This window comes from Alosa sapidissima, chromosome 2 (genome assembly GCF_018492685.1).
Source record: "Alosa sapidissima isolate fAloSap1 chromosome 2, fAloSap1.pri, whole genome shotgun sequence".
In the NCBI taxonomy this organism is placed as follows: domain Eukaryota; kingdom Metazoa; phylum Chordata; class Actinopteri; order Clupeiformes; family Clupeidae; genus Alosa; species Alosa sapidissima.
Window position 1 is genome coordinate 27,245,825 of NC_055958.1, and position 10,562 is coordinate 27,256,386.

The 10,562-nt window shown below is 41.4% G+C and overlaps 1 protein-coding gene across 6 annotated transcripts in view; it reads right to left on the bottom strand.

Moving 5' to 3' along the window:
- Nucleotides 1–4,565, bottom strand: part of LOC121689366 (B-cell CLL/lymphoma 9 protein-like) — a 31,881-nt gene extending 27,316 nt beyond the window's left edge. The window contains exon 1 of one of the 6 annotated variants that reach the window (XM_042069111.1): nucleotides 4,440–4,565. The gene's annotated coding sequence lies outside the window, so the exon portion shown is untranslated. Of the gene's footprint in view, nucleotides 1–3,152; nucleotides 4,000–4,046; nucleotides 4,225–4,367 lie in introns of those variants that run through there. The other 5 variants (XM_042069137.1, XM_042069128.1, XM_042069155.1 and 2 more) reach the window with 5 other exon arrangements.
- Between the last annotated feature and the right edge of the window lie 5,997 nt (nucleotides 4,566–10,562).

Sequence of the window (10,562 nt, forward strand, 5' to 3'; positions counted from 1 at the left end):
CAAAGCTGAATTTTATGCCGTTTCCATAAGTCGCTTTGGATAAAAACATCTGCTAATTGAATAAATGTAAAATATGTCATTACTTTCAAACAGTGACAAATACTGGCAAAGAGTAATGAAAACACTGCAACCAAGACCGATTAAAATACTGAGTCAAGTGTGCTTGTGTTATTGGTAGACCCTTTTTTTTTTAATTGACTTCTTCGACCCTTGTTAACAATCTGAATCACATCATCAATACAGCATCTCACATGTTAAGGTCATTTATCTGACATTGGCATAGAAATGTCAATCAGCACATCTAGACAGTGTGACTGTAGTACATAATCCACGCCAACTCACTAGCACTCCCAAGCTAATGGGGAACAAATAGGGAGCTAAACATCTGACATGGTAAGAAGAAGCAGCGTTGATACTTGATAGACACATCAAATGAAAAGTACATTGAATAAAGCAACAACGTAAACTTTACAAGAACCTAGCAATATCCAAACAACCAACAGACACTACATCCAAATCTTAAGTAATTCACAAAAGAGGCATTTGTACATGAAACCAGCATTTTGGTTGTATTGCAGTGACATCAGAGATCTCCTATATTTCTCAATCCTGTGCTGCCTCTTGAATGAGAATATCAGCAGCACACCTCACCTGCCAGCTGCATTCACAAGCTAATGGATGTGTAAACTCCAATAAAACACACACACAATGAGCCATCCTTTTACTTTGTGTGTGTAAGCACGGATCTTCCATACCTTTCTATTGGCTTTCACTTTCACCTGGAAATGTTCTATTACCATTTCTATATCAAAACTAACTATTGCACCACTTTAAAGCTCAAGGCAAACAATATAGACATCTTCATCCAAACCTGTGCATCATGGACATGCCCCTGAGAATATGGGCTGAAAGTGGCTTCCTGACCAGTGTGGTCTGCCAAAGCAGAAAACTATCTATTAATCAGAGATATTGCAGCATTAAAGGCACAGGCAAGCAGTGTGTAACCAATACATTTATACCGGAGCTATTTTTGCATCATTATAGTGGGCCAAAAGAAGTGCACTGTAAAACTCTTTAGTGTTAAATAAACAGGTTAAAGGAAAAGGTCATAGGGAACTATATAATGTATTTGTTGTTCAGTGTTGCACACATAACTGCCAGACACATAAATACGCCTGTTCAGGAAGGTAAACCGCACTTGTGTGACCCAGACAACCATTCAGAGGTGCACAGGAGAGCAGTGCACAGGACTGAGGGGAGCAGGCCATATAGGCCAAGTGCACACAGGTGCACACACAAACATTCACAACATCCACACTTACTGTAAAGCTTAGATTTCTGTTAAATCAGAGACTAGCCTACTTTGCGAGATTTGAACAATCCTCTTTAGTCTTCCCCAAGGAACAGAAACACATATACTCTGACTCCAATCCAGAGTAATTCTAGAGTCTGCATTGCATCCATAAAGAGAGCAAAATGAGCCTTTTCTATGGGCTGCTGCTGCTGTATATTGCTGCACATATATTGACTATACCGAAACACCATTTCCTATATTGAACAAGGCTACTCAAACAAAAATCAACAACTCAGGTGAAGATCTTGGCATACATACATGGCTGCCTCTACAACAAAATTTCCATAATGTGATTTGACACAAAGAATGAGACTAGCAAGACAAGAGAGGAGGGGATAAAACATATTGTTTGTTTTATCCTCTTCATTCAGAGTTACATTCAATATAAGCAACTGGTAATTTGAAAAGTAAAGACAGGCCTACATCCATACTATAGGGCCTACCATAACAAAGCACACTAACAACTGATTGTGATTTTCATATTGGCTGCACTGAAATCATGTATGGCCCTACCAACAGAAAGGGCAGGAAGGGAGTCGATTCTCAATACCAGTATGTCTCGCATACCCTCTCATATCATATGCCTTTAGTCTCCTTTAGATATTACGAAATGCAATTGCACTGACACTCTGCTTCCAATTAGCTAAATGAATTAGACTGATGTAACACATTTGACTGCATCCTCTCCTAAATTATGTGGCACATCTTTGCAGACACCTTCAGTTTTGAGTTCTTCGCAGATGTAGGTCATATCAACAGTGCAAAACTAGATAATAGGCTGTAAAATAAAAATACAACATAGACTAAACTGGGACTGCAACCATCTAGGAATCCGTAAAAGTTCCTCTTAACGTGACCTATATATATATATATATATATATATATATATATATATATATATATATATATATATAAAGATGACACAAAGTGAACTTGAATCTTCAGAAATTCGCGGATCAATAGTGTTTGAGTAGCCTATAATATTGCACAACTACCAAGAAACTGTTCAAACACGTTTAGCACAACAGCATTCCTTCAGGTAGGCCTACCAGCCTACTCTTTGTCTACTGTTTATGCCACTCGTTCATTGTCGCCGCTCCAAGGCGCCGGTTGTCAGTACGGGCCTTGCAGAGGCCCCTGGCCCGCAGTGACAACAGCCGCCTTGGAGCCGCGAGCACACATGGGAGTGTAACCGAATCTGGCTCTCACTCTCTCGGCCCCGTAGTAAACTTGAGCGGCTCTGCGCAGACTTCAATGGGGACCCAAACAAAAGTCGCTGAAACCAAAGAGCGTAACACCATGAAGTGGCTATTCAAAACTCAGCGAAATACACACCGAGTTTCAAATGTATGATAACAGTACCGCCGTGTTTAGTATTGTTTGTTTGAAACCCACGTGCTCCAACATTCCAGAATAATCCACCTAAAGGCAAGTTTATGAATACAAAAATTAAGAGCATAATTTAAACTGTTAGAGAGACCAAAGGGAGAATTTGTACAGAAAAGAACACTGAAATCGACTTAGATCTATCCAAATGCAACAATTGTGACCGAGATCACTTGCACTCAAAACTTTCTCTGATAGCCTACATTGCAGATTAACCAACTGTTTTGATTAGGCTACTTTGTTACAAGTTCGACTATGCTAAATGGCTGCGAAGTGGAACAGTATTGCCCAAACTGATTTGTTCCATCGAGAGACCAGCAAGGAGATAGAGAGATAGGTCTGCGAAGATAGGGAAGGGTAAGTAGGCTAGGCTAAACTTAAATATTATAGCCTACAACAGATCCTTACTTACCCCTTGCGATAGGATTTTTCAATTCAGACCAAACACTGAAATTTAGATCCTCCATTGCTATTAAAAAGTTCACCAACATCCCAACCCAAATTGGGCGCCTATGTCTAGGCTACCATCGAGTCTCTTTCGCAAGAGAGGTAACTTAATACACAACCAGAGTTCCTTTTATCCAAAGCGAAGCCTTCCAATCGAGGAAACTTCTGTTTAAATCCAGCGTTGCACAAAACAACAGTTTTCGAAAGTACGATCCACCAAAGAACTTCGAATCCAGAATGCTTAGGCTACTATTCTCCAGTAAATCTCGGCGGTTCATTCGCGTCCAATAACGAGCAGAAAAAGTAGCCTACCCCTTGCTCCAAGACGTTCCAAACTTGAACAACTTTTTTTTCTTCCTAAAGAAGTTGTTCCTGTTCCGCGGAACCTGGGGGGAGGGGAGCCTTTTCCTCTTCTCTCCTGCCCGGTGGCTGTGCAGACAAAAGTCCGCCTAGAGAACCAACCCTGTGTTCCACACACCCGGGATCCAATTCAGTACGACTCGCAAAACGGAGATAACGCGTTGAAAAACAATATTATACTGTTGTAATCACCTAACACCGTGGAGCACTTATAAAACGACACGGAGGCTCCATGTTCTACGTTCAGATAAAGCACACTGGATAGGCTATCGAATACTACCATGGCTGTGAGCCTGATCTATTAGCCAAACCAGCGGTGCATCAATGGGAAAATAAAATAAAAAAAACACGAAATCTATCGCATAAATGAGTGATATGATCAAATATGCTCGTAAGCCTGTCTATATGAGCATGCACAATGGAAGAGGACGCATTTGGTAATTTACTGCAATCAACGGAGCATTTCATTATTTTCAAAGATAAATGTCATCCCACATACGGTATAGAGGCTATTTATTTTCGCCGAACGCGCACGATAGCCTATCTCGCACCAGTCCCCCGTATGGTCACATCATAGCGCCATTTCAGCTGTGTAGTTTATTCCACCGGATCTTCGACATATCCGTTAAAGTGAGCATTTAGATCTCTTGATCGCTTTGCTCCATCCACCGAGCATGGAGAAAGTATACGAGAAACATAGGAGGGGTAGCGAGAGGGACATAAGAGCGGTATCATGGAAGAAGGGCTTGCACATTGAAAACTGGAGGTGGGCAACAACCACGAATGCCCCCGTTCCTTGCTCAACCATACAAACACTCACCTGCTGTGGGTCGCCGTATCCTTCAAATCCACGTTAAAATATCATATTTATGTAAAAAAATGACACCATTACCTGGAACAACGCTTGATAACGGCAATCCGCCACCCCCTACGCGATGATTGAAGTGGCCCTGTTAGATTGTATCCATCGCCAAGATTTCCTTCCTCCACCCCCCGCTTCGTCTGTCATTTGGTTTCGTCCGAATTCTAAGTAGCAATTCTAGGTCAGGTCTGTGTGGCAGAGAATATATTAATGACAGATTCAAAGTCGGGCGAAACGTAGGCTACACCGGGGGCATGCGAATACGGATGAAGACCAACATCAACAATATTATCGTTATTAGCAGTAGCCTAGTAGACATACGCAAGTACTAGATCTATTCCTGTTTTGGTTAAGTTCACATTTAGTCTACACTAGACTAACTCCTTTTCTGGCCCGGGGAGACAATGTGAGGGCCCCTTTAGTCCATGATACTGAAAAAAATGTCAGATAGGCTTCAGTAATGGAATGTTTTACAAAATAGTGACTACTTTCATTGGTATGAAGCCCTCCAGTCATCTGTCTCTATTAGTGTGCCTGTCTGGGAATCACACTCAAGTGGCACAGCTCTGAATTGCGCTTTCTTAATTTGATGCTTGAATTACATTTAAAATGTTCTCAATTAAATATGCAAGACCATTCTCAGATTGCTTGTATTAAATGTTGTTACACATATTATTATGCCTTTGGGCACTCTTGCACTACTCCACTTGCACTACTCCACCTCTACACTTGCACACTTTGCAACTTGTTGTCCTGTTGTCCTGAAAACACTTCTGAACACACTTCTGCTGCTTTTACATAACTTGCACCACTATGCCACTTGCATACTTAGGTCAAACAGAACTACCTCAGCCATTTATTTATTGGCCTGACTTTTGCACTATTATATTGACTGTCTACTGTATGCACAATTGCACAATTTCAACCCAAATTTTGCTGCTCTTATTTCTTCATTGTATGTGCCTTCTTATTTACTTTTTATATTGTTTACTTGAATGTTATGTTTGTCTGTGGACCTAATTGGTAAAATATGTCTTGTCTCCACCGTGGGATAGTGGGAAACGTAATTTCGATCTCTTTGTATGTCTTGACATGTGAAGAAATTGACAATAAAGCAGACTTTGACTTTGACTTTGTCATTTTCCAAGGAATAAAGTGAGTGTCTGTGTGTGTGTGTGTTAAGTATTGTTTTTTTTTTTTGTGTGTGTGATGACTAGAGAGCTCAACAATGTTGCTTGACATTTAGCCATTGACCACTTTGATCACATCTGCACTGACATTAAGTTAATAGATGTCATACTGTCCAGAATTGTAATTGTGCAATATGGTCTTATGTGACTGATGCATTCAGTTTATTGTAAATAAAGAGTTTGTCAATATGGACCCTTTCAAGAGAGTTCCATTATCAGCATCATAGTTGGCCCCACAAGACTTCCTTTTTAACATTCCATATGTTATCTTAATGCAGAGGAAGTAGATTGGGGCCCAAATAGAACGTTCAGGCATTGTTTTTGTTTTTATTGTTGAAAGGGTCTATACCCCCCCCCCCCCCCCCCCAACAAACTCACGGGTATGCAAAGAAGACAGAAGAGTATAATAATGTTCTTTTATGGGTGCTTGTGTGTGTGTGTGTGTGTGTGTGTATTTTATGTATGTGTTTGTCTCTGAGTGTCTGTGTGTTACTGTGTGTGAGTTACTGCACATATCTAAGTGTGTCTGTGTTCATGTGTATTGAGCCTATGGCAGTGTAACAATAGTCTGGCAGCTTTCCCAGACGCTGCATCCATTAGACATGCACACCAGCAGGGCTTTCCAGGCCAGTGTTCCGACATTCCGGCTTTCCTGCTACATGAGTCCAGGACAGTGCAAGGGGAAAAGCAGTCTAGAGGCTCATTCAACTGATCTTACAATTCACTGCACTGTTCAGAGTGCATGGGTAAAATGACCAGTTTAGAGAGTTCATTTATGTGTGCTGAATTTTCCATTTGCAGATAAATGACTCCAGTGAACTGAATCTCCATTATATTTAATTGACTTCAGTGAACTGAATAATTCAGTGCAGGGGATATAAATATTTGTTTGTGTGTGTGTGTTGTGTGTTGTGTGTGTGTGTGTGTGTGTGTGTGTGTGCGTGCGTGCGTGCATGTGTGTGTGTATGCGAAAGAGAGAGAGAGAGTTGGTGTATGCACACCCACCCTTGTGTGTGTGGGGCACACACACAAATAGACACTGACGATGGCTTCTCTGCATATCAAGTTACAGAGCCACCTGCATAATTTAACCACTTAGCAGATACGGCGAAGCAAGCTACTCCCATTGCTCTAATAAAATTTCCACTCAATTTTTTACAATTATCAAGTACATGCCTAGTTCATTCCCCTGAGAAAATAGGTGTGACCACAGAAGAATGGTGATGACATAATTAAAATGTGTAAGGTGAATGTCTTTTACTCAACAGTCTCTACTTTGTATGTGTATGTTGTCAATATGGAGCCAATCACCATCACTGTATTTAAAAACAATACCTGAAATTCACTTTGGGGAATTGGGTATAATTACTGGGTAAGGGTACAACATTGCTAATGAGTTAGTAAAAACAAGGATGGAGTTCATATTTTTGGGAAAGACCATATGGAAGCTTCTGGAAACAGCTTAAGGCATTGACCTTCAGGCCAGGTACAGGTAGACAGGCATAGAGAAAGTGATAGAGAGAGTAGTGTGTAGACAGACAGAGAGAGCGAGAGAGGGTAGTGTGCATAGACAGGCACTTATGAAACACACAACAGTGGTGTGTATACTCCCAGTCATGTCTGATGGTTTGGTGCGCTTTTGCCAGCCCCAAACCACCAATGAGCTGGAGTAATGAAACAACTGTCGCTCCATTGTTTATATTTCTCTCTCTCTCGCCCCCTCTCTCCCTCTGTCGCTGACTTCTCTCTCTCTTTCTCTTCATCTTCCTTTAGTCTGTATGTGTAGAAAACCTTTCAAGTTTTTTTTGTATAATACCCTACAGGCAGTGTGAGATATAGGTGCTTTGATATCACTCTGATAAAATTCAATGGCAGCAGACATGTGCACCCACACATTACACATAACCAAAGCACACACACACACACACACACACACACACACATACAGAGAGAGAGAGAGAGAGACACACACACACACACTCACACACACTCACACGCACAGATAGGCAATACACACATTGAGCTGTAGGCTACTCCCATTCATAAAATCCCTTTGAGCTTATTCCTGCTGAGCCTCCCTCATTCATCACCCCATTCAAATCTCTGTGTCAGGTAAACCATTGATTAACAATGCCTTACAGCACCAGGCTTAACAAGACCAAGCCATACTAATCAATTGCCTATTTAGCAATGAACTTGGCTTGAGAGCACCAATTAAAGTATCCTATTAGTCATCATGACGGTCAGGATCTGGGGTGGAAATATGGAAATATTTGTAAACACACACACACACACACACACACACACACACACACACACAAAGAGTGTTTTTACATGATTTTCCATTATCTCCAGAGAACATTAAGTTAGAGGCTAGTCATTTGTGATGTGCTTTTCCTTACATTTTTGTGGGATCTATTCTGAGATTTCTTTGGGAGCATTTTCTGTCTGTCTTGAGCTGGGAGCCCAATGGATAGAACCATGAAAATACTAAGACAGTGAGCTCATTCCCTGCTCTTTTAACTGCTCAGCCCAGCAACCTGATTATAGGCAGCTGTATTCTGATGAAAGTTAGCAAACACAGAGAATGGGGATACCTAGGGCTCTACCAGTAAAAGATTCACACCAATAATGTGATTCACTAACATTGCCCAGGTGTCCCAATACAGGAAATGCATCAACTCCTGAACCCAACCTCAAGCTGCCAGTCATATTCACAGTGGGCAGCCATCTTATCGGTTCTTTGTGTTTGACCACTTCACACAGCTGTCCATATCTCTTGGTTCCCATTTAGCTGTCCGAACAACACTCCTGTGATTTTCTCTCTCCCTCTCTCTCCCTCTCTCTCTCTCTCTCTCTCTCTCTCTCTCTCTCTCTCTCTCTTTCTCTCTTCAAACACACGCTATCACACATACACACACTGTCTGTCTCCTCTCTTCTCCTAAATGAGTAATTAAACTACTTCCACATCTAAAGATGCATTAACAGATAAACCATGACCTCCAGCGGTACTGCTGGCCAGCTATTCTGGCAGACCGGTGACCTCACAGGCAGATTTATGCAGGGGATTACTCTTTATCACACGCTTAATTCTTACAAGGTTGAAGTGCAGTACCACTAATTAAAAAGCTATGCTCCTTGGCCTGTCAAGAACTAAAGACCCATCGCAATTTTTGGCCTCTTCCTCAGAGAGACCAGCCATTTAATGACCATCCATAGACATAGACAGTAGAAGCCTGGGATAAGTACATTTTAAATGACATGCGTTCCTTATGTAGAGGTCCAAGCAGTACAAAAGCACAAACCCTGCATTCTTTTATCACCTCTTGGCAACTGTGATGGTGATTGATGGGTTCACTAGACCAGAAGGCCCCTCATTTAGAGAGAATTTCTTCCTTTTGTTTTCCACTCCCAGCATCTTCAATTATGTGAATTATATGAGTCTAACAAAGCTGCATGTGGCTTTCAAGCATTTGACTGTTCCATGGTATTGTATATGCCCAATCACTTTTATCTTAATCATATTTTATAAGTATATATACTCTTTTGATCCCGTGAGGGAAATTTGTTCTCTGCATTTATCCCAATCCGTGAATTAGTGAAACACACTCAGCACACAGTGAACACACAGTGAGGTGAAGCACACACTAATCCCGGCGCAGTGAGACTGCCTGCAACAAGGCGCTCGGGGAGCAGTGAGGGGTTAGGTGCCTTGCTCAAGGGCACTTCAGCCGTGGCCTACTGGTCGGGGTTCGAGCCGGCAACCCTCCGAAGCGCTAACCAGTAGGCCACGGCTGCACTATTTTATCTTCCTTAATAAGTTTTCTCATGTACATGTAATAGTATTTTTCTCCCAGTTATAGCTATCTCTCTCTCTCTCTCTCTCTCTCTTTAGTATTTCTTTCCCTATGAACTTTGAAGCCATTATGAAACTGTCTTGTGTGTTCTACAACTGGAACCTCATCGTCTAGACGGAACTAAGGATTCTCAGAAAACACTCAGCATTCCAAACAAGAAACAACAGGGGAATCACCATGGAGACAAAGTGCATAGATAATGACATCTGTGGTTCTGTTCAGAAAGTAACACAATCACACAAACCTGAAATGTTGTTGACATCCATTTCAACTAACCACTCTTTTTGTTCTTTCTTTATATATCTCTCACGGTCTCTCTGTCACCCTCTCGATTATTTCTTCACTCCCCCTCCTCTCTCTTAAACTCCTGTGCTTCTACGCAGAATGTAACATTTGAAATTGTATCAGAGAGATACAAAAAAGTGTGTATATGTGTACAGGTGTGTATTCTTTGAGAGACTGGAAGTTAGGCTGATGCTCAGCCTGCATGAGCTATCTAATTACAGCAAATTAAACTGCAGTACTGCCGCAAGCTGGTACATTTAAAAGTCATAAGAAGAGTAATGGTAAGAAGGCAAGTATTTGTGTGCAATAAACTGTGTGTGTGTGTGTGTCTAATTGTGTGTCTATTTGTGTGTGTGTGTGTGTCTGTGTTCTGTGTGTGTTTGTGTGTATATTTGTGTATATTTGTGTGTGTGTGTGTGTGTGTGTGTCCAGCTGCTTAATGTAACACATCCAAATCCCTGTAGATATACTCTGCGCCAATAAGTAAATGAGTCACACAGTCAGATCCATGCAAATACACACAGAACACACAATGCCATGCTGTGTGTGAGAGAGAGTTGGTGTGTGTGAGTGTCTGTCTGTGTGTAGGCGCACACAGATGGTTATTTATAATACATGATTATACTCTGGATACAGCTTAAATCTGAACTGCTAAATAATTAAGACTGAAGATAATATGCCTGCATTCACTGAGAGACTTGGTAGGAACTCTGTGATTTGCTCAGGGTGAGGACACAGGAGAGGAGAGTGCTTTGTAAACCCGACCAAGTTGTGTCCTCTTATTGCACCATATTTTGTTTATCCTAAAAGCATGCATGCCG